This window comes from Eubalaena glacialis, chromosome 7 (assembly GCF_028564815.1).
Source record: "Eubalaena glacialis isolate mEubGla1 chromosome 7, mEubGla1.1.hap2.+ XY, whole genome shotgun sequence".
NCBI lineage: Eukaryota > Metazoa > Chordata > Mammalia > Artiodactyla > Balaenidae > Eubalaena > Eubalaena glacialis.
In genome coordinates, this window is record NC_083722.1 from 21,813,131 (window position 1) to 21,819,130 (window position 6,000).

At 38.4% G+C, this 6,000-nt stretch overlaps 1 non-coding gene across 1 annotated transcript; it reads right to left on the bottom strand.

The window, feature by feature from the left end:
* Positions 1–5,678: 5,678 nt before the first annotated feature.
* Positions 5,679–5,760, bottom strand: TRNAS-AGA (transfer RNA serine (anticodon AGA)). The gene has a single exon. It is a non-coding gene; the product is annotated as a tRNA-Ser (tRNA).
* Between the last annotated feature and the right edge of the window lie 240 nt (positions 5,761–6,000).

A 6,000-nucleotide genomic window follows, 5' to 3' on the forward strand; every position in this document is an offset into this window, starting at 1 on the left:
GTATGCTTGAAGAAAAAGTCTGAATTTTGTCACCTGTAGCGATCGGTAAGGGACGCGATATTTCAGGATCAGAGACTCATCATACTCGCCTTCATCAAGAAGGTGCCCAGTGAAGGCTGCCAAATTGTACTAAAGACTTTGTGGGGTATTTTTGTTTGTTTGTTTGTTTTAACTGCTATTCCACAGGCACCTTTTTCTTAGACCCAGCGCGCTTCCTTAAACACTAGGTTTCTTGGGCGGGGTCGGTGAATCCCTCCGCGTCCACGCAGCCAATAGAGCCCCTGTCTCCCTTCCAGCTCCCTTGGTCTCTTGCCTCCTTTCGGCTGCAGTCACCGAGGCCTCCCAGCAGCAAGTTTCTGTCGCGATTTCCACAGAACTTTAGCCGAGTTGCGCTTTGGAATTTGTGTTGGTGGAATTCTGGGGATGCTGGCTCCTTTCCCAGCACTCGTCCCAGTAGATGTGTATATAGGCATTCTCCTACGACTGCATAATGACTTCTAACTCCATGGAAGGACATCTGCCTCCTTAAATGAGGCGGCGCAGTGACTACCCGGGGAAAACAAATGTCCGCCCTCAGGACTGTTCTGAGAGTTCAGTGACAGAGGCCTCTGCGATGGCAGCGAGAACGTCGCCACGTACGGCCCTCCGCCTCTCACTCACAGCAGCTTCCTGCAGTCTGGTGCACTCGCACACGCGGCGGAAGACAACGGAATGGAACTCTCCTGCTAACTGAGATGAACAAAATTGCAAAGGGGGCCTACTTCTCCTTCCAGTAGTCTCAGTGATTACAAACAAACACACGAGGATCTTGCAAAACATCAACCCCGTGCAAAACCCTTATAGTGCGGACCTACTAAGGGCTATAGGAACTTGTACCAGACTCTGAGTTGTGTTCGCCCAACACAACTGCATATGATCTCCAGCGCGTGAAGAAAGTATTATCCTGTAACTCACAAGAGCACAAAACAAAAACCACAGCCAAAGGAAATAATTGTAAAGGGAATGTAGAACCAACGCTTGCAGAGTCCAGAGATAAAACCTCCCCACCTTTCCTAAATAAGCCATTCTCTCAAGCCGGGTGATAGACCGTGTCACCTCTTTGTCTAGGGCTACCATATATATATGTATATGTATATGTGTGTGTATATATATCAGAAAATCAGGAAGAAGGAATGGGATAAGAAGAAATTAGAAGTGAAACAAATCAAAGAATTCAAACAGAGATTTTTTTAAGTTCTTATTGTGGAAAAAAGTCATTACATTAGCACCTTTTTCAAATCATTTGTTTAACTAGTTTTACTGAATTCCTGTGAAGGATCAGATGCTGTGCAAGGTGCTGGAGGCATAAAGATAAATAAGATAAGTGCACAACCCCTGTCCTTGTGGAGATTCGTATCTACTAGGAAGGAAGCTCTATCAACGTGTACATAAAACAAAGCCTAGCCAGGAATAGGTTGGAGAAAGCACTTGTAACGCAGACTAATGGCACAGGTATGATGGAAAGCTAAAATACAAATAAAATGGAATTTGGTTTGCACAAGAATTAATACTGCTACTCTGCAGAAAGTGCTGGTCCATGATCTTCCATACACAAAATGCATAATAAGAGTGCAGCATATGGATCCTGATTGTAAAAGGAGTGGTTTATCTTGGGCAGCAACAATATAGTAACATATAAAAGAGAAAATTAAAGAATAAGCTCCATAATGGACTTAGAATTATGGCTCAGACAAGCCCCATTGCTGTTTACTTTTAGGGGGACATGCCAGCATCAGTATGTGAATGTGAAAAACAAGTAGGGCACTGCTGGTGAACATAGGAGCTTCCAGTGGGGCTTTTATCCTTAATATATTGGTGAGCATTGGTTGCCATGAGGGAAAAAGGCATTGAGCCCATGTAGAAAAGCTGCTTGTACTAGTTAAAAAGAATTTGCTTGGGGCCTCATGGCCACCGAAAGGCATTTAATGCATTTTTCAAAATAATAAAATTAAGTTGGCATTTTCCTCTCTCTCCCTTTAATAGACTGTGAAGTTATTAGGGAAGACTTCTAAAACCTTTGTTTGTTTAGCACCCCATGGCAAATGGAATGGAAACTTAGGCACTCTCTCACACCAAGATGAACCTAGACACAAAACACAGCACTTAGCAAACCATACCAGGGAATTCACAAAATTATTGAAGACTCTGTGCATTAGGCTAAGAGTTTCTCCTTTATATCATGTAGCCTAATTGTAACTATTAAAAAAATGAAATCACTCAAGTAAAATTAGGCATAAAGCTGCTAAAGAAACATCTTTAAATTCAGGCTCCATGATTCATTAGCCCCAATATTGTAACTTAGGAGGCAAAGTTGCACACACGCCTGAGGCTGAGATTCTAGTCAAACCAGTTCTGAGTGTCTCTCTCACCTCAGAGTGGCTATGGGATGTGGGTTCCTGACTACGCAGTTTTGGGAAGCCAGAGTTAGACATCTCTAGGTCGGGACCAGTGGATGGAACCAGGCTCATTTTTAAGCACAGGGTGATCAGAATCTGCACTGCAGCTTATCCTCAATCTTTATCCAGCGTTTCCCATGAGATAAATTATGTTTGAATTACATTTTCCTCATTTCTTTTGAGGAAGGAAACACATAAATTTCTAAGTAGCAGCATGTCCCTAAAGTCTCAATGGATATTCTAAAGCTTGTATAAATTAAATATATTTTTTCCCCGAGGCTTTTCTTGTTGCAGTTGTCCAATTGGAGGGAGCACCTGGTTTCTCCAAGTCATAGCTGTTACATAAATCATGCTCTATCCAGAATTTCTTGCTTCTGGAAGTTTAAGAAATGGAGAAGAAAATCCAGAAATTGATGGAAGTACAAAGAGAAAGATAAAAATCACAGTCATGGTGGGATATTTTTGCACAATACACCTCTCTGAAAAACTAATTAAAAACACACATGAAAAAATAGCCATAAGACAAAGGAATGCAATTCATATAATATACATACATATATAAGGAACCGTGCACATATCAACTTCTGGATTCCAACTTTTTCCAAACACACGTGGAGTTATCTCAAACTTGACATTTTACCAGGCCACAAAGCAAGTCTCCAAAAACAACAGGGTTAGATACATGCTATTATTTCAGAACAATAAAATTATGCCAAAAATCAAAACATAAAAATTAAAATTTGTATTTGTTTACAAAATAATAAATATGCTTCTAAATAATTTATGGTTTAAAGACCAAATGTCAATCAAAATTAGGAACTATTTTACATAACATTGTAAGTCAACTATACTTCAATAAAAATATTGACAAAAAAAGAAAGAAATTAGGAACTATTTTGAAATAAATGATAATAAAAATAGTACATGTCAAGACATGTACTGTGCAGCTAGAAGGGTACTTAGAGGGTAAGTACCCTAAATATCCTAGAAGGGTACCTTAAACACATATGTATAAATAAAATAAATGCTAAAGAGTAATTAAGCATTCATTACCTGAAATTAAGAAGCAGCCACTAATTTAAATTCAAATGAAACTAGGAAAGGAAATAATGAAGCAAAGAGCAGATAGTAATGCAATAGAAAATAAATACAAAATGGACTCAGAATGTTCATCAAAAAGAAAGCACAGCTAACACTTCTAGGAACGGAAATGGACTATGTTGAAGACAAATCATCCAGTGAGTTTGTGTCCATTAACCCAAACAACAAAGAAACAAGTGGCTGTGGAGAAAGCTTTAATATTTGACTCCTAGGGACTACTCAGGCTGTAAGCTCCAGGAGCGCTCATGGAAACTCTATGGCTTTTGGAAGAAATCTTGTGACAGTCACATACTTAAAATTTAAAATGTATGGTTGCCTTATGAGTAATGCATTTTAATGCAAAAATTAAGTAATGCACTTTGAAAATGAAAAATAACCAACAAAACTAACAACAAAAATGGTAATCTCTTTTTTCTTTTTGATTTTTTATTGTGACAAAATATACATAACATAAAATTGACCATTTTAACCATTTTTAAGTGTACAGTTCAACAGCATTAAGCACATTCACATTGCTGTGCAACCATTATCACCATCTCTCTCCAGAACATTTTTCATCTTCTCAAACTGAAACTCTGTATCCATTAATTAATAACTGCCCATTTCCCCCTCTTCCCAGCCCTGGGCAGCCACCATTCTACTTTCTATCTCTATGAATTTACTCTAAGTATCTCATATAAGCAGATTTATACAGTATTTGTCCTTTTATTACTGGCATATTTCACTTAGCACAATGTCTTCAAGGTTCATTCATGTTGCAGTATGCACCAGAATTTCACTCCTTTTTAAGGCTGAATAATATTTCATTGTATGTATATTTTGTATGTTTGTACATTTTGCTTATCCATTCATCCATCAGTGGACACTTGGATTGCTTCTGTCTTTCTGCTATTGTTAATAAAGCTGCTATGAACATGGGTGTACAAACATCTGTTTGAGTCTCTGCTTTCAATTATTTGGGGTATACCCAGAAGTGCAATTGCTGGAACATATGATAATTCTATTTTTAATTTTTTGCAACTTCATTGAGATATAATTGACATATAACATTGTGTAAGTTTAAGGTGTACAACATAATGATTTGATATATGTGTATATTGTGAAATGATTACCACAATAAGGTTAGTTAACACTTCACTAAAAGGAGTATGAAGGTGGCAAATAACACCCAAAAGGATGTTCAGCATCATTAACCATTAGGAAATGCAAATTAAAATAACAATGAGGTATCATTACACACCTATTTAAATGGTTAAAATTAAAGATACAGACAACATCAGTGGCTGGTGAGGATGAGGAGCAACTAGAAATCTCATTCATTGGTGATAATAAAGAAAAGTACAGCCACTCTGGAAAACAGTTTGACAATTTCTTATAAAGTTATACACTTGCCATGTACCCCAGCAATTGCACTTCTAGGAATCTATCCAAGAAAAATGAAAATGTACATACGCTAATGTTAATAGGTTTTCCCCCCACAATTGCCAAAAACTGGAAACAACCCATATGTCCTTCAATGGATAGGTGAAGAAATAAACTGTGGTACACCCACACAATGGAATTCTATTCAACAGCAAAAAGGTACAAAATTTTGATATATGCAACAACTTGCATAAATCTCAAGGCATGTTCTATCTTAAGTGAAAGAAGCTAATCTCAAAAAGCTAATCTTACATTTTGTATGATTCAGTTTCCATAAGATTCTCAAAAAATTCAAACAAAGCAACAGAAAACGTATCTGGTTGTCCAACTGTTATGTATGGGATTAGGAGGTGACTATAAAGGGATAACACAAGGGAGGTTTATGGATTGATGGAACTGTTCTGTATCCTGATTATGGTAGTGGTTACACGAATATATGAGTATAATTTCAAAAAGCCAATATTACTCTATGACAAAATTTTTAATAAAATAGAAATAGCTTAACACTTTCACCAACGTGTCTCTTTGGGGAGGGTTTTGGGGAGAGAAAAACTCAGATACCTTTGAGCCTTGTTACAAGGATGGGAGCTGGGAATTCCTAAGGCTCTACTTGGGCAAACTTTTTGAGGGAGTAATTTGTTCTTTCTTTGTTTTTCGCCGGAAGCACGTTTTTGGCAGGCTGGGGCAGGTGCACTCTCCGTCGTAGGTTAAAATCTCAATCGTAGTCAGCAGGATTCGAACCTGCGCGGGGAGACCCCAATGGATTTCTAGTCCATCGCCTTAACCTCTCGGCCACGACTACTGGTGTGGGAAAGGAAGGTTCTCATTATAAAACGATATGTGGCAGATATAAAGATAAGACTCCTGTGTAGATAAAAGTGTGTGCAGCGAGTTGGGCAAAAACACTCAGGTGAATGAAAGCTTGGGGAGGGAAGTCAAACTCTCTCCGGCAGCCCCGACATTTAGGAGAACTGGGATGAGAGTACTCGCTGTACAAGTATCTTTGTTCAAAGTTCAGGTCAGTTCACCAACTAGCGCCTGC